The sequence below is a fragment of the Leptidea sinapis genome, chromosome 31, assembly GCF_905404315.1.
Source record: "Leptidea sinapis chromosome 31, ilLepSina1.1, whole genome shotgun sequence".
NCBI classification, from domain to species: domain Eukaryota; kingdom Metazoa; phylum Arthropoda; class Insecta; order Lepidoptera; family Pieridae; genus Leptidea; species Leptidea sinapis.
Genome location: NC_066295.1, coordinates 6,650,297 through 6,675,550, shown reverse-complemented (window position 1 = coordinate 6,675,550; position 25,254 = coordinate 6,650,297). Strand labels below are relative to the sequence as shown.

The window sequence follows — 25,254 nt, the reverse complement described above, 5'->3', positions numbered from 1 at the left end:
TTTCTTTAATTTGAAAAGGTCTTTGAAGATCAAGAATGCGTTAAGTAAATGAGTTATGAGTAATTATTGCATTTAACCTATGTTCTAATGTTTTGGTGTAATATAATATTTGCTCTACAGCAACTAACATATGCAGTAGTATGCACAGTATTACAGGTTATATTATTAACTGAATTTGAAATCACAGCTGAAAACAATTATTTTATTTGTTTCACCGCCTTTTTCGCATCACGTTTTTTCTTTGTTTTCCATCCTACTTCTACTACAACTTCATGTCTTAATTATTAAGTCTTTGTTGTCACTTTCTTATGTCTTATTCTCTAACTTAGGAGTTAGCAACCAGCTACAGTATTCTCGAAGTCTTAACTTTAATAGAAGGCCGTGATTTCACCTCAAATTAGGCAAAACCTATTCTTGTATTGCGTATATTTATAGAGAGGTCATCAGGAAAGCCACTTACTTGCCCATTAAAAATTACTTTAACATCGTATAAAAAATATTGATTTACAAAGTGAACATACGTGACTTTAATGAGAAAAAGTAAGAAAATGAGCTTGACGTTCATGTAATGGTAAGTAATACGTCCTGCCACTTACAATGTAGGTCCGTTCAGGATTGTTGATTGAATCCTATATTATGAGCGGCATCGAAATTTCGCACGTCACTTTGAGACATTACCAATGCAAATGCAGTACTGGCATCTATAAAATCGGCAAAAATGCCACGTTTGTTGTATGTGAGCCTCCTTAAATATTAATTTTATTCTGATTTTGAAGCTTTCCTTGTTATTGCGGCAACAGAAACACATCATCTGTGAATTTTAAAAGTTTAACTATCATAATTATTGAGATACAGCCTGGTGACAGATGGTCAGACAGGTGGTCGAACAGTGGAGTTTTTAGTAATAGGGTCCTGTTTTCACCCTTTGGATAAGATACTCCAAAAAAAAATTGAACCCACTGAGTTTCTTGCGCCCGTTCTTCTCAGGTGTAAGGCATATATTTTCAAATGGGTGGTAGATTTGAACGTTTGATACGTGATTTCAAATCCTATTTTGAATAGAAAAAATTGAATTTGAATTAATTAAAAGTATACTGTAAATAATATTTCAGAAGATACTAGAATGCATCTCAATAATAAACAATAAAGCAAATACATGGTATATATGGTTGTATTATTATTCATGTTTTATTCAAGTACATAAAAATAACTTGTTTCTCATTAATAGCGTTGTAATAGTGCGTTGGTTGGAGACGAAAAATCTGCATTTAAACAGTAAAAAACAAAGTGTTTACGGTTCGTTACACCAAACACAGCGGAGGTACAAACCAACGTACTTGTAAATGACCAGAGATTGGAACTTGTGGACACTACGGTCTTCTTGGGTATCACGTTAGATAAAAAGCTTCAGTGGGGTCCACATATTGCCCATCTAGCAGATAGACTCAGCTCTGCGGCAAATGCAGTTAGAAAGATTAGAGAGTACACGAATGTTGCGACCGCTAGATAAGTGTACTTCAGTTATTTTCACAGCATCATGACGTACGGTATTTTAAGTTAGTCGTAAATCCTATTACTCCAGCAGTGGAGTATCTAAGTGATCGGACAGCCTGGGACTAGATTGTGATTATTTTATAGCGATAGATATGATTGTACAATATTGTATGTTTTTATTGAAAAGAGCGCAAAAACAGAATGCTGGGAGAGTTTCTTGCGCCGCTTCTTCTCTCTCAGAGCGCCATTTGTGTCCGAAGCGGTAGTAGTATCTAGTAGTTATTAGAAAAGACATCAAAAAGAATTCTAAAGGAATCACTTTTGAGAAAATAAATGCCTTTGATGCCTTTTTATGCCTTTAGCAGTAGTAAGGATAACTTTACATTTTTCGTATTAGCTATTGTTTACACTTTCAATTTCATCCTATGAATAAACAATACTAATAGTTAGATACTGTAAATAACATGCTCAACATATTGTTTTTATTGAAAAGGAGGACAAAAAAGCGTACGGGTCATCTGGTGTTAAGTGATCACCGCCGCCCAAATTCTATTGCAACGCCAGAGGAATCACATAAGCGTTGCCGGCCTTTAAGGACGCGTTTTTTTAAGGTATCCATGTCGTATCGTCCCGGAAACACCGTACAAGGAAGCTCAATACATAGCTTTGTAGAACGTGGATGAAAGCTCCTTGAAAACCGCACTGTGGAGGACCGCCACATATCCAAATGGTGGGGATGATATCCTTATTTGTTGTGTGCTGTCCGAAGGTGGAATTCAGTGGCAGGATATTATTAGTTGACCTAGATTTATGACATAATGCATTTGTGTTTTTTTAACAATAAATAAGTAATATTAATTTCCTAAGTACATTAATTCCTATATACATATTATATACTAAACAAGATCTCTGTAAAAAAAATACAAATACGAATAAGTATTACAGAATAAAACATAACATCTAAATATTATATTATAAATGATCACATCCCATCTCAGTCTGTGAAATCGTACCGTCGAACCGGATGTTTTAATGACAAATTCGTTTGTGAAGTGAAACAGACAACCGATATTGATTTACAGCCCTTGATACAGAAATGGAATAAATTGGAATATTAATTCAACACAACAATGGTGGAAGCAAATTAAAGTGTGCCAGATGTCCGTCTCAGATCCCTTCCAAGTGCTTCGGATCTTGTTTTATTCATATTAATATAATATTGTGTTTGGGAAATCAAAACTTATATAACTATTGGAAGCGTAAAATTTTCGCTCATTTCAAGACATATTGTGGACAAAACGATGAATTATATTGAGTTGCCAATAGGTATTTTTTGAAGTGATAACTTCTTATTTCCTCTTCGTAACGTAACGCGTTGCGGCGCCAGTCTGCCTGGCTTCTTTTTCTTTCACACATACGGCAGCGCTAGGCAGGCTCCTCTTCTCTCACTCTAACCAATTGTTACTTTAATACGATTAAATAATGATACTCATAATGTATATATACAAAATTCTGATCTAAATATTCAAGAATGGTAACTATAAATAATACATATTTTATAATCAATATGATTAAATAAATTAATAACCTTTCCCTACATTATCCTATTAATAAACGTAAAATTTAAGTGATAACCTAAGCTTTTCTCAAGGCTACCAGTTTCAATATGAAATAGTTCGAGTGTATCCTCTGATATTACAAAAGAGAATGAGCTGAAGTAATCACTTACCATCAGCTGAAGGTCCTGCTCGTCTCGTTTCTTATTGTAATCATTTGATAAACATACATAAACTGAGTATAGTTTAGTGAGCATTTCATAATACATAGATACATTCATTACTTTTCATCTTGGTTGTTATTTGGTTGAGTTCTTGTGGCGGCTTCGTCATGCTCGTTTCAATTTAATTGCTTGTGGGCGGGTCATTTCGTTTGTAGATATGGACAAACTTTTAATTTGAAAAACAAAACTGCCTACTGAGCTAGAGGTATCGGGTTCGAATTCTGGTAGGTGCATACATTTTTATGATGATTATGAATGTTTATTTCCGAGTCATGGATGTTTATAATATGTATTTATGGTATGTTTATGTAAGTATATTGTGTTAAATATTACATCGTTGTCTTGTACCCATAGTACAGGCTATGCCTAGTTTGGGGAGAGATAATTTGTGTAAAAAGTATGTTGATATTATTATTATTTTAAAATCATCGATCTTTCTATGGTTTTATTAATTGGGGTGGGGAATTTATTCAGTGCCTAACTTCGGATTGGATAGATTTAGTCCAATTGTACACTAATGGCCGTTCCCAATATACTATCAACAGATAGAGATAAATTACTACCTTCTACTGTCAGTAATTAGCTGCCAATAATCTGAAGCTGTCCCAATATAACCGATAAGTTATTCTTATCGCCTTAAATTTTATTGCAACACTCTATCGGCACCTAAACCGCGGTTATTCAATCATCGAATCTAATTTGTTGCGAGCAGAGCAATGTGTTTTTTTTTCATTTGTTCGATAACTTCAACTAAAATATCACGCGCGACTGTTTTGTAGAATCAATGATTGTAACAATATGTGCGAATGCCGTGTCAGATTTTTTTTTATAGAATAGTAATGTAAAGAGTTATGTTTTGTAGTGTGAGACCTAAGTGAATAATGTCAGCCATGTTCTGAATTTGGTAATTAATTGCCATTTTCACATTCTATTCTAATAAACGGAAAGCCGGGTTATTCTTTGGTTATACTACAGAACGTACTGAACCGATACTTATCCCATAAAGAAACTACATTATCACTTCTACAAGAAGGGGTTATGAAAGGTTATGAAAAGCTTTTTGCTCTTAATAGTAATTTTCATTATTATAACACTAGAAATAAGGGATTGCTTGTAACTTATTCGAGTAGACTTCATAAGATTCATAATAGCTTTAAGGGTAAATGTTTACTTACTTTTTTAATAAAGTCCCAGCCACTGTTCAGGCATAACCTATAAATAAAATTAAATGTTTTATTAAAAAATGGCTCACCGTAAATCCTACTACTCCACAGCTGAATATCTAAGTGATCGGACAGCCTGTGACTAGATTATAATTATTTTATAGCGATAGAAATGACTGTAAAATATTGTATATTTTTATTCAAAAGAGCGCAAAAAAAAGAATGCTAGGAGAGTTTATTGCGCTGCTACTTCTCTCTCAGAGCGCCATTTGTTTCCGAAGCGGTGGTAGTATCTAGTATATTAGGAATGACATCAAAAAGAATTGTAAAGAAATCAATTTTGAGAAAATAAATGCTTTTTTATGCCTTTTAAATTAACCGCTAAGTTAAAGAAAAAGTCTCTGTTTATAAGATGTTCGCCCTGTACTTTCCCCGGGGCGTAAAAAGAATAGGGGAGCCCCAGGCCCATGGGTGTCGTAAGAGGCGACTAAGGGCTTTTTAAAAGTGGGAGAGTTACGCTGCCGTCTTATGACGTCAGCATAATCGGGCCAGACTCGTCCGGGTTAATTACCACACTCGCACAGAATACCGGCGTGAAGTAGCGGCCTAGTGCCGCTATGTTTCGCATAGATTAGTGTCGAGGACCGGAGGTCATCCCTTCCCCCCCCCCTCCCCCCAACAAAATATGAGAGCGGTCTTGAAACAGAAATTACCCCAGGAGGGTTCCGGCTCTACCAGAGCCGGAGAATCCCTCCCCGAGCACTCTCGCTCAGGCTGCCCTTCGTATTCTGGGGAGGGCACAGAACCGCGCATGACCGAGGACAAATGACGCAGTAACACCACGGCACCCCGCTTGATGCTCAACGTGGACTTTTGCAATATCAGGGGAATTCACTCCAACTTAAACGCCGTCCACCACCACTTTGAGACGGCGCAGCCGGCCTTGTGTTTCCTTACGGAGACGCAGATATCTCGTCCTAGCGATACGTCATATTTAACGTACCCCGGGTACAAAATTGAGCACAATTTTTGCCTCATGCCGGGGTATATGTGTACGTTAGGGAGGATATCTGCTGTCGCCGTCTGCGCAATTTTGAGAGTAGGGACCTGTCTACTCTCTGGCTCCGCGTAGATTTAGAGGACCGCGTACGCATCTTTGCGTGTGTCTACAGGTCCCAAAGTGGTAACGTAGAAACCGATCATCTCATGAGCTGCGTTCAAGCGGTAACTGACGACGTGCTTGCACAGATTCCCTCTGCTGAAATAGTAGTCTTGGGTGATTTCAACGGGCACAATGCCGAATGGCTTGGATCACGCACCACAGACTACGCAGGGCGATCTGTGCATAATTTTGCATTGGCATATGGTCTGTCCCAATTTGTTGAGTCGCCAACGCGGCTCCCGGATGTGGATAGCCACATGCCGTCCTTATTAGATCTTCTGCTGACTACACATCCCGATAGTTATCAGGTCTTTGTCGACGCCCCTCTTGGAACGTCCGACCATTGCCTGGTCAGGAGTGTAGTGTTTATCCGACGCCAACGTCGCAGACCACCAGCGACCCGCCGCGTTTGGCACTACAAGTCAGCAGATTGGGATAGGATGCGTTCCTTTTTTGCATCCTATCCTTGGGGCAAGGTTTGTTTCCCTTCTAACGATCCTAGTGCCTGCGCCGTTGCAGTAGCCGATGTGATATTACAGGGCATGGATATTTTTATACCAAGCTCTGTATTACCGACCGGTGGCAGATCACAGCCCTGGTTCGATGCGTCAGTTAAAGCAGCATCTGACTGCAAAAAACAGGCGTATCGAACTTGGTTTGCGGCGCTGGGCACAAAGGATCCGAACTGCAAAGTTCTTAAGAGGAAATATAACCGTGCCTTCAGATTTTTTAAGCGGCAAATCGCCCGTGCGAAATTGAAGCACGTCGTCAAAATCGGCGAGCAGCTTCTCAGTTACCCGACCGGAACACGCAAGTTCTGGTCGTTGTCGAAAGCTGCTCTTGGTAACTTCAACCAGCCGTCCGTGCCGCCGTTGCACATGAGAAATGACACCCTGGCCCATACGGCAAAAGAGAAGGCTGATCTCCTTTGCGCTCTTTTTGCCTCCAACTCGACTCTTGACGACAACGGAAAAACACCGCCGACCATCCCGCGATGTCAAAGCTCTATGCCTGAAGTCAATTCAGACAGAAAACTGTTAGGCGAGCTCTGTTTTCGTTGGACGTCAGGAAGTCGAGCGGGCCGGATGGCATTTCTCCAATCGCGCTTAGAACGTGTGCCCCTGAGTTGACGCCGGTGCTAACGCGTTTATTCCGGCATTCTTATTCCAAAGGCGTAGTCCCTGACTCATGGAAGTCAGCCCTTGTCCATCCGATCCAAAAAAAAGGAGACAGTTCGGATCCGGCAAACTAAAGGCCTATTGCTATAGCCTCCCTGCTCTCCAAAATCATGGAGAGCATTATCAGCCACCAGCTCTTGGTATATCTAGAGGGTCACCAGTTGATCAACGACCAACAGTACGGCTTTCGCCATGGTCGGTCGGCAGGAGATCTTCTGGTATACCTAACACATAGATGGGCGGCGGCTATTGAAAGCAAGGGGGAAGGCCTGGCAGTAAGCCTAGATATAGCGAAGGCCTTTGATCGTGTATGGCATAAGGCGCTCCTCTCAAAACATCATCATTTGGGCTTCCCGAGAGCTTGTGCAAGTGGACCTCCAGCTTCCTCACTTGGCGCAGTATACAGGTCGTTGTCGACGGATATTGCTCGAACCCGAAGCCCATGAATGCTGGAGTGCCCCAAGGCTGTGTGCTATCTCCCACGCTGTTTCTTCTGCATATCAATAATATGTTGGACACCTCCAACTTACATTGCTATGCAGACGACAGCACTGGTGATGCCGTATACGAGGGGCCATGCAGGTCTCTCTCGGGAAATCGTCAACCAGTGCCGGGAGAAACTCGTGCCTTCTTTCGAGTCCTCTCTCGAGAAGGTCGCGGAATGGGGTAAATTGAACTTTGTCCAATTCAACCCCCAGAAGACTCAAGTTTGCGCGTTTACCACAAAAAAAACCCCATTTGTCGTATCGCCGCTCTTCGAAAACACTTCCCTTAAAGCCTCGTCTAGTATCGGAATACTGGGTCTCGAAATCTCGAGCGATTGCCAATTTCGTGGCCATTTGGAGGGCAAAGCCAAATTGGCTTCGAAGAAGCTGGGCGTCATCAATAGAGCACGGCAATACTTCAAGCCGGCCCACATTCTAGCGCTCAACAAAGCGCAGGTCCGGCCACACATGGAGTAGATGGTGGAGTATGGTCTGGCGCACCCCAGTATCAGCTCGATCCATTTGACCGCGTGCAACGCAGAGCAGCTCGAATTGTCGGGGACCCAGTGCTCTGCGAACGGCTGGATCACTTGGCGTAGCGTAGAGACTTCGCTTCATTGTGTGTCTTCTACCGCATTTATCACGGGGAGTGTTCCGAAGACCTGTTTAACCTGATTTCCGCCGCCAAATTCCACCTTCGCACGACTCGCGTCAAGTTAAGATAACATCCCCACCATCTGGATGTGTGGCGGTCCTCCACAGTGCGGTTTCCAAGGAGCTTTCTTCCGCGTACTACAACGCTGTGGAATGAGCTTCCTTGTGCGGTGTTTCCGGGACGATACGACATGGGTACCTTCAAAAAAGCGCGTACACCTTCCTGAAAGGCTGGCAACGCTCTTGTGATTCCTCTGGTGTTGCAAGAGAATGTGGGCGGCGGTGATCACTTAACACCAGGTGACCCGTACGCTCGTTTGTCCCCCTATTCCATAAAAAAAAGATGTATGTACTTGTATAAACCTTTATTAGAAAGGCGTAGACATGTCAATAGTGCGCTGATAGAGTGACTTTATAGCGTCCTAATTGGGACACATTTGAACCTTGACTAACACTAGTTGTATTTTCCTGTATGTAGTTGTAATAATGCGTAGAACGCTACTTTTATATGGAAAATGAAGGACAAACGAGCGTACAAATCATCTGGTGTTAAGTAACCACCGCCGCCCACATTCTATTGCAACACTCGTTGCTGGCCTTTAAGGACGTTTTTTTTGAAGATGACGAATCGTCCGGGAAACACCACACAAGGAAGCTCATTCAACAGCTTTCTTAAAGCTGGAAGAAAGTTCCTTGAAAATCTCATTGTGGAGGAAAGCCACACAACCAGATGGTGGGGATGATATCCTAACTTGTGGCATGGTTCGTACGACGAAGATGGAATTCAGCGGCAGGATTCAGGTGAAACAGCTTTTCAAAAAACTCGCCGTGATAAATGCGATAGAAAATACATAAAGAAGCGACGTCTCTAAGAAACGCCATGTGATCAAGTCGTTCACAAAGCTCTGGGTCCCCGACAATTCGAGCAGCTCTGCGATGTACGCGGTCAAATGGTTCCAGCTAATACTGGGGTGAGCCAGACCAGAGATGGCAGCGTCCGTTAGATCCATGTGTTGCCGGACCTGCGCTTTGTAGAGCGCTAGAATATGGGCCGTTTGAAGTACATCCGCACTATATTTATGACGATATTATGATAAAAATGATCTACCTAACCTTGTAGAAAAAAAACACAAGGTGGTATTGTTTGCGGATGACACTTCACTTATATTCAAAGTGAAACGAAGCCAAGTTTTATATGACGAAGTAAACAATGCTCTATCTGACATCGTGTACTGGTTTAGCGCCAATAACTTATTGTTAAATAATCATAAAACCAAATATATTAAATTAACCGCGCCAAATGTCAAAAATGTAGATGCGAATATTTTATTAAATGGAGAGGTGGTAAAACCAGTGGAATCTGCTATATTTCTTGGCATTACTCTTGATTCCAAATTGCAGTGGGGCCCCCTTATTGAATGATTGGCGAATAGGCTTAGTTCTGCAGCATATGCGATTAAGAAAATTAGACGGTTAACTGACATAGATACGGCGAGATTAGTATACTTTAGTTATTTTCATAGTATTATGTCCTATGGTATATTGTTATGGGGCAGTGCGGCCGATATTCATACTATGTTTGTGCTGCAGAAGAGGGCTATTCGCGCGATTTATAACATAGGTCCTAAAGAATCATTAAGAGAAAAATTTGAAGAAATAAACATTTTGACTGTTGCTTCTCAATACATTTTTGATAATGTTTTGCATGTTCATAAGCACAATGAGGAATTTTCTAGAAACTGTGACATTCATAATGTTAACACGAGGAACAAACATAAACTTGTTATGCCTACTACTCGGTTGGGTCGAGTTAGTCAGTCTTTTGTTGGGCGATGTTTGTGCTTCTACAATATGATCCCAGAAAATGTAGAAAACAAATGTGTTACGAAATTTAAAAGAATTGTTAAAAAACGTTTGTGTGGGAAAGGTTATTATAGCATAAACGATTTTCTTAATGACACCACGGACTAGGAATAAAGCGAACACCCTCAGGCTCTTTAATTATAAATGTTTATTGTACGATATTACATTGTAATCCATATTTTATATTAAAAAAAAAGCCCGCTGAGTTTCTTGCGCCCATTCTTCTCAGGTCTGAGGCAGTCTCTTTTGAATGGGTGGTAGATTTTGACGTTCAATAAGTGATTTTAAATCCTATTTTGAATAAAAATAATTGAATTTGACGCCCCGCTTTTAAGGGAGGTATTGTCGAAGAGCGGTGATACAATAAATGGGGATTTTTACTGGTAAGCTCGCAAACTTGAGTCTTTATGACGTGTCCATAATAACATAACTTTAATATAATAAATTATTATCTATCTATATATATATAAAAATGAATTGCTGTTCGTTATTCTCGCTAAAACTCGAGAACGGCTGGACCGATTTGGCTAATTTTGGTCTTGAATTATTTGTGGAAGTCCAGGGAAGGTTTAAAAGGTGAATAAATATGAAAGTGTTCAGAATTAAATAAAAACAACAATTTTGTTTTTCCTTTGATGTGTCCCCCGTCGTCCGATATTTGTTTTGTATGGACATATTTTCTTTGAGAGAATTTATTGACGCACGGTTTGACAGTTCTGCTGTGAAACAATTTCATTATAACAACAGGGAGCATAATAAGCCAAATCGGTCCAGCCGTTCTCGATTTGGAGCGAGACTTACGAACAGCAATTCATTTTTATATATATAGATATACAGAACAACGTCTGTCGGGTCAGCTAGTCTTCCAATAATTTCAATAACACAAGTTACGATCCTAAATTGTCAACAAATTTTTGCACGGTTAATTCAGTCGTGTTAAAAACAGTTGCGCAATATTGACTCTTGCAACAAATGCAACAAAACGATATAGAAGCTTCGTTGTTATCCGTTTTCGGTCCAAAGCTAATGGATTATCAAGGTAAATTTTTCAGGAGTGTTAAATATTGTGCAAAAACATCATGTACAAAATGTTCAATAAAATACGAGTGGCATTATCAGACTTTGTCATGTCCAAAAGTTAAAAGTGGAACTGATTGCCACATCCTTTTATTGTTTTCTACGCCGGAATCTTGGAAGTGTTTCAATTCGAAAACAGAATGTTTAAAACTTTTATGGTAATGTAGGAGACATAAAAATGTTTGTTTAATTGAAAAGCTAAGCTAAATCTCTTTTTAAGTTTGTTTTTTATGTGTCTTAGCTAGTTGTTACTTGAGCATTTGTACATCAATGAATTGCGATTTGAAGGCTTTTCTCTTTGTAAGTTAGTTAATTCTAGTTAATAAAAGTTAATCTTCTACCTTAAAAAGTTGTAATCCATGTAATACCAAGTAAGGCCTTCTGTTCTAAGTTATTAAGTAATTAGCTAACCTAACAACATCTTATAGTGATCTTATATTTGAAAATTTATGTTTTAAGTAAATGGGTTAACTTGGATGTCACATTACGTTAAGTACTTTTTAGAATGAATTTTGAGTTTATTAATATTCCGTTCCATACAGAAATAAAGATAAAAGCCCGCTGAGTTTGTTGCGCCCATTCTTCTCAGGTCTGAGACATTCGTTTTGGAATGGGTGATAGTTTTTGACTTACAATAAGTGTTGTCAAATCCTATTTTGAATAAAAATATTTGAATTTGAATAAATACAGGACAAGATAATATAAAGCATGTGAAAAACTTCGTCTCAATCCCTTTCATTTAGCATGTGATCTTAATACAAAACCTTATTCATTATTACGTGGGAGTTGTGTGGAAATGTTAAAAATTTTATCGTATTGAGAGGCATTACTGGCCGCATTATTGTAATTATTGTAACCGGCTACCGTCATATTGAACGGACAGGGATATTGGGTCAACAATTGACTTTATTACTCCCTGTGAAAGCTGTGTAATTTTATTATTCCAATATTGTATGTTTTTTTCTAAATCACTATTATTGTGTGTCTTCTATCGCATTTATCACGGGGAGTGTTCCGAAGAACTGTTTCACCTGATTCCTGCCGCAGAATTCGCACGATACGCCCCAAATTAGGAAATCATCGCCGTACGTGTGGTATCTATAGATATGTCTTCATAAATGATATTGAGGTTTCTAATATATATATTTTTTTAAATTGAATAGTTTGCGCAAGAGAAACTTGCAAAATGGTATAATGTGGCTCCCCCTGTAACTTCTAAAATAAGTGAATGATATAACTAAAAAAAACATATTATGATTTTGAGTAAAGATTTTTTGCCTTTTCCATTTAAATTATTTAATATAATTTTTCTTTCTATACAAATTTTATATTATGTTACTTGCTGCTACGGAACCCTTCATGGGCGAGTCCTAAATTATGGCCGTTTATGTGTTTTCTCAAGATATTAGATAATATCTTATTAATAACATATCTTTATGATTTTTACGTTATTTTAGAGATTATAAGGAATAAATCAATATATGTTTCAATACTATATACGTACACCACACTTCGAGATTCTATTCGTCGAACAAATAAAATTGTCTCCTTTTACTTGGACTTTAGCCGTACATAATGTACTCATTAATTAAAGAAGTAAATAAAACAATGCGATAGAAATCTCGCGCATGTAATGGATTTTCAATGTGACTAAAATTTATTTCACGTTCATGTAAGGATCACACAAAAACATTTATATCCTGGAAGAAATTTTATGAAATTTTTCCACACTTTTAGTTCTACTACTATAAGTTCAATGTTATCGATTAGCTCTCTTAAATCCCTAATATGTTATCAATTGAGATGGATCCTATAGATAGCCTCACTTCTGGAGAGTTGCTCAAAAGTACCAAGACTTATAGATCATGCATCATTTGAAATTTGAACGTAGCGGTTTTAATCGCTTTGCTAAACTGGACATCTAATGTGAACATAATCGCTTTAGCGTTGAGAGAGTAATCTACACTACATTAATACAAATAACCAAATTAAAGACAATAGGTATACAGAGGAATATACATAGAAAAGTCTTTTGCGGACCATAAAATATTCTCAATACTTGTTTTTATGTTGTATTTCATTTTATGCAAAAAGTCTTCTTTCATACAAAATGTATGGAATGCATATCCTCTCTGTTAGAACAATATCTCGAAAGTAAATCTATAAAAAGGTAGTATTGCATAATGTATTAGTACAAGGGTAGGCAAATCTCTGGTCAGATATAAAATTTACATTGTATGTATTATTTCTTACTAGCTTATGTCCCAACGAAGATTCTGCTCACTTTATGTTTATATATTCTATACATTTTCACTTGTAGAATTATTGTTGTTATCTAGGAATAATTGATTTGTGTCAGATCAAAGATGTTGCTTCCTAACCGAGAGCGTTCACAAGTAATGCATATTACTATATTCTAAACAGACTTGAATGCAAAGAGAAATTATGAAAACAACAATCATTCTTAATTTATTGTCTCTCAAAACTCTTTATCTCAAACATTGTATACAATCATAAATCGTGTAAAGTTTTTACCACTGGGAGGCTCCTTTGCACAGGATGCCGGCTAGATTATGGGTACCATAACGGCGCCTATTTCTGCCGTGAAGCAGTAATGTATAAACGGTACTGTGTTTCGGTCTGAAGGATGCTGTAGCTAGTGAAATTATTGGGAAAATGAGACTTAACATCTTACGTCTCAAGGTGACGAGCGCAATTGTAGTGCCGCTCAGAATTTTTGGGTTTTTCATGCATCCTGAGCGGTACTGCATTGTAATGGGCAGAGCCTACCAATTACCATCAGCTGAACGTCGAACCTGTATTTCATGCCATATTTTCATAAAAAATAATCTTATCTTATCATGAAATCTCTTAAGTAATAGAAAAAAAATTTACAGAAAGTGTCAGATTTTAGAACAAATCAAGAATTTTTTTTGGCGAAATACGAACTTTAATAAATTTTTGGATAAAAAAACAAAATATATCTAAATAAATTAATTTAACAGGTACCCAAGGCCATGCTAGTAAGTTATACTGAAAAATAAACAATAACTTTAAAGTGCAAATTTAATCACCTATTTATCGTGTGCCTATCTGTTATAATTCGCGGAACGTCTGACCAAGGAATCTAACTAAATTAAAGTCACATAATATTTCAATAAAAGTAGCCAAACCTACTCCTTATATTTTGAGCTCAGTCCATCGAAATCCATTCAGCCGCTGCGGAACAAAAACATTTTAAAAGACAAATCTATATCACGAACTTAATATGTTCTTTAGACATATGCATATATATTTGGTAAAAATTTTCTTCTTCTTCTTAAAATGCCTCTTTGTTCGTCCGTCAAAAATTTTAATCCGTCCGTATCACCGACGAGACGGAACAATTGTTCGACGGGCAGAATCCTCCCGAATACTCCCAGGAGTTCCTTCTTCACCCAGCGCGTCTATTTCCCTCCATCTTGCCTCTCACGATGATCTCAAGCAGCTTGTATACGTCACATATTGGTCTCAACTCAGCTTGTTTGCTGGTTTAACAACCAGCATTGGTCTTCCGTTGCCCTATTTTATCAAATAAAATTAAAATACCCTTATGTTAACGCTTAATATCTTAAAATATTCTTAAGCTCAATCTATTTTTATTTTATTTAGTTTATGATTAGATATAAAGCATCTTCTACCAAAGATAATCATAAAATAAATTTAACGATCACAAAACAGCTCCACGAAGACAAATCAAATAAAGTTTATTTAATTAGGCTGAAACTATGGCTTTTGAATATTTACTATAAATATTGATTTAAAATTATTAGAATTAGGCGTTACTTTGCGGAAATCCATAATTATACAAATGATTTAAGTATTCTTTAGTGTTTATTAAAAATCTGGCACGAGACTGCCAGATTTTGGTGAGACAACACGTCCTGAGGATACCTCGTGTAGAGGCGAAACACGTGTCGAATTGTTTTAAAAACAAATATTGGCGGAATTAACACTAAAGAAAACTAAATCATTTGTATAAAATTATTGTATTATTTTTAATTAATTATTATGTTAGGAAAAATTGTAGCTAGTGAGAAGAACATACAGGAAACTCAAACTACACAATAATATAAATTATTGTATATCAGTGCATAAACCTTTACAGCTTGAATTTATTGTTTGTGTATAGATGCTTCGTGAACATGATGGTCGTGATAACTGTCACAATTAGTAATCGCATTGTACAATTCAGACAAACCTTAACAAACCTCATTTAGAGATATAAAATTTATATGTTAAAATATTACAGTGAGACCTATTATCATTCCATCCCCTAGACGAAGTGTACATCCTACGCGTTGCTTATAAACAAATATAATCACAAAACCTCAGACAGCTGAGCGGCTTGTCCCAAAGGACTTTGCTAATATAAAGGTTATCTTAGATATCTTTATAAAGAGCTATATTTTATGTTTGCTTTATTATTTGAAAGAGTACGTTAATCTTTTTACTAAAAGCTTTATCTAGCATTACTTTCCATTGTGACAGAGATGGAATTTCAAAGCTTTTCATTGATTTTAGTTCTTAAGCCGTGCGTAGATAGTTTCTAGGAGGCACCTTTGCACAGGATGCCGATTTCTGCCGTGAAGCAGTAATGTGTAAACTTTACTGTATTTCGGTCTGAAGAGCGCCTTAGCTAGTGAAATTACTGGGCAATTGAGACTTATCATATTAAGTCTTAAGGTGACGAGCGGGGTTGTACAGCTCCTCAAAATTTATTTCAAGAATCCTGTTTTGCACTTCATTGTAATGGACAGGGCGCATCAATTAAGATACAAGAGACCTATGGGGTAATATTTTTAGTATTATAAAGAACAAAATTCATTATAGTTCATAAAATGGGAATAGTAGTTAAGGGTATACATTCAAAATAGATTGAACCGGTAACCCCGATTCCAGGTAAAAAGATAGCGAGTGTTTAATAATCACACAACATCAAGGAGTAATTTACGTAAGTGCCATATAACATCAATTTGTGATAATGTACATCAATCAAGTGAAAATATTTTCTAGAAAAGTTTTGGTCTGGTATGTAAAAGTAAGTATACTTTTTTATTTAACAGATTACAACATTATTTGATGTATAAGAAATTTTAAGCAGACGGGATACTTTTTCTAAATTCATATGTATATAATGAAATGTTTTTTAATATATTATATCACTGTCTGTCTTTTGTTCTGTCTATTCTCACACACACTTGTGCATCCTTTTTTATTATTTATAATAGTAGTGTGCAAGCATTATTGTGTTTCTTATTGTAAGGCACCATAGCTAGTGAAATTAAGTTGTAATATATGTCTCGACAAGCACAAATGCAGTGCTTTATATGATAATACGGGACGAGACGAGCAGGCTGTTCAGCTGATGGTAATTGATATGCCCTGACCATTTCAATGCAGTGCCGCTCAGGATTCTTGAAAAGCCCAAAAATTCTGAACGCCACTACAATTGCGCTCGTCACCTTGAGACATAAGATGTCAAGTCTCATTTGCCCAGTAATTTCTCTAGCTACGGCGCCCATAAGACCGAAACACAGTTGTGCTTACACATTACTGCTTCACGGCAGAAATAGGCGCCGTTGTGGTACCCCATAATCTAGCCGGCATCCTGTGCAAACGAGCCTCCCACTGGGTTTATCAGGAACCCTGAGTGCTATTGCATTTAAATAGGCAGCGTGTAGCATTTACAATCAGAGGAATGTCTTACCCGTCTTATCATTTTTATCAAAAAAAAAAAACTCCCCAATATATACTCATACTACACAATGAAATGAAGATTTTTTTCATATTGCAAAGTGTTCAATTCGGACTCAACTAAAAGGATTATTGGGACAAACAATTTTGAGCAAAACGAAAATTCAAAACAATGACTCAATAATGCAATATGCAATATATGGTTATACACACAGACTCGTTTTCTGATCGGAATATACGTATAAACCAGTTATGGTTAGTTAGTTAGTTTATAGTCTGTATAGTAGTTATACTATACAGATATAGTATTTTATCCAAACGTGGAAAATTATGCAATTTTTCCAGAAAGAATCAAACTTACAACCTTTTACTCTATAATTAAAGATGAAAGACCACTAGAAAATACTTAGTACTAACTTATTTGTATACAATATTATATAGTCTAAGAAATCTGTCAGGATAGTTAAAATATTGGCCGAAATACGAATACGTGACAATGTAATAGTACAAGTAATTACATAAGTCATATTAATTTAAAGAACAATTTGTTGTAACTCAATATTGGCCAAATTCGTCTCGTTTCATAACCTTTATAATTGTTTTATAAAAAGGTGTACGTGAGGTGCTCCGCTCGGGAATGTAAATTAGCGCACCACACGGTCGATCTCAACCGGAGCTTCGAATTACTCCCTTCCTTAAAAGCCGGCAACTCTTCTCTGATTCCTCTGGTGTTGCAAGACTATGTGATCACTTAAGACCTGGTGACCCGTATGCTTGTTTCTCCTCCTTTTCCTTGAATTTTTCTCATTCTTTACGAAAAATTCCTTTTGAAACATTATCTTTTTAATCCTTATATCCTAATGGATATTAGATAGCTTTATATATTATAAGCTACGACTATAAATATGAAACACTCACACAGCCTGAAATAAATAACTTCACGAAAAGTACTTACATCGTGCTCTTACCAAAAATATTTTAATGTCATGCAAACAATATTGCATCAATTTGGAGAGTTCCTAAACGAGGGAAATGGAAGTTTCTCTTGTCTCGCGAAGTTTGGGAAATATTGGGACGGCTCCAGTTTAATAAAAATTGAGATGTGGTTCGTTATAGGAAGTTCCACAGGTTCGAGTGAAAACTTATTGAAATTTAAATTAACATTAAATAGATTGATATCCAAAAAGATCTGTTCAAACCTACTTAGATCTGTGATAGTTTATCATTTTAAGGTTCTGTTGAATAAAATATCTACTATTACCAGAGATTTTCTTAGCATCGATGGCGTAAAAGTCTTCGTTTGCCACGTATCAATGTGTTGTCGAATTTGCGAATTAATATGTTCGTTTGTTAGACACTCAAATGGTGTTGAAAACCATCGAAAGGAAACCTACACTTACCTCGGCTTAAAATATCTTGAACCTAGGGTTTTTTTACGCAAATGTAATACGCAGTCCATTAGATGACGAGATGCGTATAATAGCCCGTGAAACTATACATAACCCAGTATTTATGCTATCATTGTTTGATTAAAGCAAAAGAGAAAACTTTAAATTCAAAGTAAAAGGGTCCACATTGTTATCGATATTCAGTAATTAACATCAAGTATTTTAAGAGCCGCCCAAATGTAACAACTTAACAGATTCCCCCCGTTGTTCAGAAGGTTCCAAAGTTATACAAGTATGTTTTAAGACAACTTTAATTGCTAACAAGATCAGCCTTTCCAAATTCGGGTCCGACAAATCGGCAACTCTTAGTAAAACAAGTATTAATTTTGTATCGGCGTCCCAGGCTGTGTAGGGCGGGCGGCGTAGAGTTCCCCTCCCCTGGCAGTATTTGCCGCGTCCTCGACGAGATACTACGCGTTCAACCTTCGCTCTGACATCATACTAAAAATATAACATAAAAAACGTGTCGAAATATTGATACACTTCTTGTGGACAATTAATAGGCTTTTCATTTATAACCGTGACACCTTGAGTATGTAAACAAATAACATTATGTCCAAGTGCATTTAAAATGTGATTAATATTGTGTAATTTATACTTGTGTTTAATATTGGTGGATACATAGTCTCCGGAATGAAGTAAAGGCTTGCTTAAGGTACGTAAGTTTCTTAAACGGAATCGATATTTCTTATCATCTCAAATTTATCAAACTATCTTCATAACAACATTTACATAATGACTTTCATATTATGTCCTGTTACTTTTATTAAAATTACATTATTCCAAGATGTGTCGCTGTTTATTAGACATTTGTTTAAGAGTGTATATATACACATATTATGTAAATTTTAAGGATATTGCGTAGCCAAAGATGTCTAGATTTTTGTGTAGGAATGCAACAACGAGTCAAAGGTGTTTTAAGCACTCTCATCTTAAGACAGCTTGTCTGGGATTCTGTTAAACTCAGACTAAACTTAAAAGTTTAATTTATTTTTCACTTTACAAATAAAGGAAATAATATATTCATATAAATTACTACTATGTATGCTAGTAATATTATTAAGATGATATTTTTTGTAATTTTTTTTTGTTTTGTTTACGTCATCATTGTGACATAAGTTGAGTATTTCAGAATACTTTCTAATATAACCTATCCAAAGGCTTCGTACACATAGCTGGGCTGAAACTTACTTTAGTTAATTCAAGCTACGGTGGCTTACTGCAGGGTAAATATACCAAATATTTTTTTATAATGTATATGGATGTTTTTTATTGCCTTATGCACATTGTATGAAAAATAAAACTGTTTTTTTAAGGATTTACAGACGCTTCTGCCACTGGTTTCCAGCACGAGAAGAGTCAGAAGAATATATAATATCAAAAACTGATTATACTTAATTTTAGTCTTTATAAAAGACGTCGTTGCGACCTGACTTGGAAAATTACTTAAATGAGCATGCTTCAAAGTAGATATTTGACTATTATCAACCGACTTCAAAAAATGAGGACGTTTTAAACGACAGTTTCATACATATTTAACATACAAAATTTAAAAGGGGTGAAAATAGTACTATTAAGTCTGGTAATAAAGCCTAGAGCGCCGGGTATGCGCCGGAATCATGTTTGGGGGTAACTAGAATTCTCATCAGACGACAGCACCATTTCTGTTTATTTGTTATTGTTTTTGTGGAAGAGGAGGACAAACGAGCGTACAGGTGACCTAATGTCAAGTGATCACCACCCCTTACATTCTCTTGCACCACCAGAGGTATCACAGGAGCGTTACCAGCCTGTATGCGTTTTTTGGAGGTACCCATGTCGTATGGTCCTGGAAACACTACACATTATTTACTACAACTACAGCTTATTCCATAGTTTGGTTGTAAGTGTATGAATATAATATAATGTTATTTTATATTGCAATTAATAAAAATACAAAATATTTACTGATGATAATATGTGATCCCAGTGTCTTTCTTATTTCTTGTAGTATCATTTTTACAAAGTTTTACTACGCAACCCGGCATTTTAGTTTCAATTATTAGCGAAGTTTGACATGTGGAACACGAACATGTGGCACGTGAACGTCACACATTGCTCGAAACTGTCTTGAGTACGCCCAATTGTGCGTAGTATTAGTTGCTGCAATTTGGGACTACGCCTGCGGTATCAAGTTGGAGCGCAGTGGAGACCAATCCTTAATCTTAGTGGTACAATTTTCTTATTCTATATTTTAAACGAAAGTATATTAAAGTTTATAACATTATTAATTATAATAAATTATTTAAATACCTATGCCCCGTCACTATGACTACACGGTCGCGCTCCTCGTAGTCTTCTTGTTTGTTTGTTTGTTATATGTATAATATGTTGAATGTTAGTCCTGGCTATCATTTATCAATTGCTGGATTAGGGAACTCAATTTTAATTTGTGACCAAAATTAATGTGGGACTCGAACCCGCGACCTCTCGGGTTCTGTTCGAGCGCTCTTCCAACTGACCCAAACGTTCGAGTGACGTATGGTTCGAAAATCTTGGTATAGATATAATTTTAAATGGAGACACAACCTGAGAGTTGAACCATAAATTTTGGATACAAATTTAAGTTACTTAATCCTAGAAGTGAGGAATATCACATTCAAAATAAATCAAATTCAAATTATTAAGAGTATCAACTTCAAACATGCATAAGATAAGAATTAACTATATTCAAGCTAATTTTGACCTACTTGTTTATCTGACCGTAGAAAAATGAGATTAAGGTAGGTCATGATTTTGTCGAAACTACATACAATGCAATATCAAGAACAATCTTTACAAAGTCTATATAATAACATAACAAAATACCATTACATTATCTACAAAACACGACAAACGGAGGCAAGATAAGCGGTTTTTCTTGCAAATCTTTTTAAATCACAAAAGCCAGTCAGATCTCGTATCGAAGAAAAGAAAATGTTCTGTGGAATTGCGCAGCTGCGTACGTTTGGTGTTAAGTTTGGAGTAAATCCGAAATGAAAACACGAATGTGGGCTACGATGTGAAGATAAATTCTTAAAGGATTTTCTCAACATACAAGTATGATAAACGCCATAAGGATTAAAATTTCGTTTGGATCTGAATTAGTTAATCGAATTTAGCCTGAGTTAAATATTTTCATAGGGTGTCATATGTGTAGTAGAGTTTGTCTTGTTATTGGTCACAAGGCAGGGCTTTTGCTAACTATATGACGTTATGTCTGAGAGTTTTATATGTATACTAGCTGACCCAGCAAACGTTGTATTGCCTTAAAAAGTAATAAGAAAAAAATCAAGAATTATAATTTTTGGGGTATAAAAAATAGATGACAACCGATTGTCAGACCTACCAAATATTAAACCGTACATAAAATCTACCAACTATAGGTAGCTAAAATTAAGTTTGTTTTTTACCTCCTGAGAAAGTTAGAAAGTTATAAAGATCCTAATATTTATTCATTTTAAACTATTCTTTCAGTGTGATTTCTGAACGACGCGGGACACATCAAAGGAAAAACAAAATTGTTGCTTTTAATTAATTCCGAGCATTTTTTATATTTATTCACCTTTTAAACCTTCTCTGAACTTCCACAAATAATTCAAGACCAAAATTAGCCAAATCGGTCCAGCCGTTCTCGAGTTTTAGCGAAACTAACGAACAGTAATTCATTTTTAAATATATACAGATTACTGCAATGGAAACAAGGTTTAAGCATGAGCACTGCAATTATAAGCTCCTTTTTTATACTATGCAAGCGCTTATATAACAATTGAAGAGATCAGTGTGTGCATAGGAGTATAAAGGTAATACACACACTACAGGGTTATTAGCGTGAAAGTAAGTAAGTGGTAAAAGAATAAGATAAACTAGGGTCTCATAAGTGTAGTATGTAAGTGTCATAGGTAGAGGTTTTGTTAAGTGTAAAACGTTATATCTAACGCAGAGTTTCAATTACTGCAATTGGAACAAAGCTGAATGTTCGTAATGCGTAAACTTTACCCGACAATGGCGTATATAAGAAGGGCTCACTTAATAGTTATACAAAAAAAAAAAATCAAATTCAAGATTTCTATATTTGGTATTAAATACATTTTACAAAATTACTTAAATCTACTTATTAAAGCAATTTACAATTAAGCCTTATATATGTAGGTATCAGAAAACTTATTTCTACAACCCTATCTACGTATTGAGGGATAAAACTTTATTATGCTTAAAAACTAATACATGAGGTTTGTGGGGAATCCAGGAAACTGGGAAAACCTGGCTATTTGCTATTGATATAACGTAATATTAATCGTAACCTATCACTTAACCTAACTTAAGACTAATGACTAGAACTTAAAACTAACTTAAAACTAAGGTAAATAAATACATAGATATGTATACATACATATATAACATAAATATAAGAGGGGGGGATCTTGGGAAAGGGAAGGAGGGAGAGGGAATAGGAGGCCAGTTTTCGCCGTTATTTAATTCTTATAACTAAACCAATTTACAATATATTGGTTTTACATCTTAATAGTTATACATACGGCACGCTATGATGGCCGTTTTGACGTTTGTCAACCCATGAAGTTTCGTATTAATTGATAATTACATTGAAGGATCAAATTACGGTTCTTCTAAAAATATCAAGAAACATAACTTGTACACGTGTTTATTTCAATTTTTATTTAATTAATATTTCTAAATCTAAATATAAAATTTCGCTTCTTATATATAATATACTTGTAAGTAAAAATTTTTCATCCTTCAGACCGAAACACACTAATGTTTACACATTACTGCTTCACGGCAGAAATAGGCGCTGTTGTGGTACCCATAATCTAGCCGGCATCCTGTGCAAAGGAGCCTCCCACTTTTAAAGTTTATTTTGCGGGAAAAACGAAAAAAGTTAGTGAATCAATAATTTTTAGATTAATCGCGCGTGAAGTTAACAGGCACTCATTTTTTATGCATCATTTTTAACTAGACTATTCAAAATATGACACGAACCGATTTAAATAATTTTCTGTATAAGAAAAAAGCAAAGTGGTCCACACCGCGACGTTTTTCAGCGTTTAAATACTAAACGACTGTATTATTTTCAGTGTTTTTTTTTATATACGATGGGGAAAATGGGCATTAATTTGGTACTTTGATTACTTCTGTATGAATTCGCGAGCTTGCTATCTTTTAACTGATATTGGGGGGTAACATGAATTTTATTAACAAAACGAATACAACTAAAATATTAGCAGAAGGGATTAAACCCGCAACTCATAGCTGTTCATTACATTCGTCTGAAAAGCTCGTCAAATAAAAAAAATATCGTGTAAATATTCAGTATTACGAGTACGTACGCGATCTGTTTTTATACACACTTAGTGAGAAACTTTTCAGTGATGTTCTATTCATTGAATGGGCTTTGTCCCTTCATTATACACTTTTATTTATGTACTAATATGAGTAATGAAGTAAACCCATTTATATTATCATCTATTTAATAAGAGTATGATTGTAAAAAGATGAAGTATGTAGTCATTTTTATAGTTTTCGAGAATATTGAAGTCTCCTTTTAAAGTAAAACTACTTAGAAGGATAATACTATATGATGTGGGCTCACAAGTTGTTGAAAATCCACTTGTAATGTGTTCTTCATTTGTGTCTTGGGCTCGCGTAAACAACGGAGCCCTGTTGCTGAGGCTCCGTTGTCTGTCGTCTGTCTGTCTGTTATCTCACAAGTGGAAATACTTAGATAACTGATATTTTGACAGTCTGTTTATTTCCGAAAAAATTTAACTATAAACTGCAAATTCGTTGGAATCGCTGACTTTCTCGACTTGCTGTACTCCCCCAATGTAGTAACTGTGTGGTTTTATTTAAATGTTTCTTTTTTTACTAAAAAAACCTCCCTTTTAATGTGTTTCCGGGTCGATTCAAAGAGAAGGGGCACAACTTTCTCAATGGCCGTGATTGTGATTCCTCTACAGTTTGGCTTGGCTTATTTATCCATGCATTCCATATAAATTAATGAAGAATTTAGTTCAAGTTTAATTAGTCTTCTTGTAGTAAGCTAGACCGTTAGAGATGGCCAACTTATCATTATCATCATCACATCATTAGCCGGAAGACGTCCACTGCTGGACAAAGTATTCCGGCGATCTTGACCAGATCGTCCGCGTCGGTCCATCTTGTGGGCGGCCTACCAATACTGCGCCTTCCGGTACGTGATCGCCATTCGAGGACTTTACTGCCCCAACGTCCATCTGTCCGTCGAACTATGTGCCCTGCCCACTGTTACTTCAGTTTCGCAATTATTTGGATCATGTCGCAGATTCGATATCGCAGGGCATCTCCGAGCATAGCCCTCTCCATTGCCCTCTGAGCGACCATGAGCTTTCTCATAAGGCACATAGTTAGCGACCATAACTGGCAACACACACTGGTTGAAAACCTTCGTCTTCAAACACTGTGGTATTTGGGACGAGAAGATTTTACGGAGCTTCCCGAACACTGCCCATCCCAGTTGGATTTCGAGCGGCCAACCGGCCGACTTATGCAGACAGTTAGTTCAAATTTATTTAACTTACACTGGAGCTCAAGTAGTCACCAATACATACATCATCTCAAACAGCGAAAAATGTTTTTATGTTGTTTTAATTTAATTAATTAACAGATTATAATATTAAAAAAATAGATAACAATACATTAATATTCACTTTTACCTAATGGCTTAATGATGTAAAGCCATGTATCACTGCGCTTAGCTGTTTGGCTTTGCTTTGTTTTTCAGCCAATTATTAAATCACTAAATGAACACTTTTGCCCTCTAATTGACAAGCTTATTTGGTCAAAATGCTGCCAAATATTTCATATTTGTCAAAGCAGCATGGTTGATGAAGCACCGTCTGAAATGAAAAGGCATAAAATACATTTATACTCCACCTTTTTATAGAGCCTACACTTTGCCTGCGCAGATTTCATTTTCATTCAAAAACAATTAATCGGATCTTGGTTGCTGTGCATGGGTTATATTATTGCGTGGAAACCTAATTTTAATTCTCAAAAAGAACACGTTAAAGCAACCTCTAAATATAAAAAATACAAATAAAGAAATGTAAATCTTGATATAAAAGAGTGTATACAATGTGTTTCTTGCTACTTCTTCTCATTAGCTCAACCCTTTACGAAGTATCGGTAGATTAATA

General features: G+C 36.4%; 1 protein-coding gene across 1 annotated transcript in view; it reads left to right on the top strand.

Annotated features, from left to right (window-relative positions):
* The first annotated feature begins 18,519 nt into the window (after positions 1 to 18,519).
* LOC126974077 (semaphorin-2A) overlaps positions 18,520 to 25,254 on the top strand; it is a 537,897-nt gene continuing 531,162 nt past the window's right edge. Inside the window, exon 1 of the mRNA XM_050821480.1 lies at positions 18,520 to 18,695. The gene's annotated coding sequence lies outside the window, so the exon portion shown is untranslated. The remainder of the gene's footprint in view (positions 18,696 to 25,254) is intronic.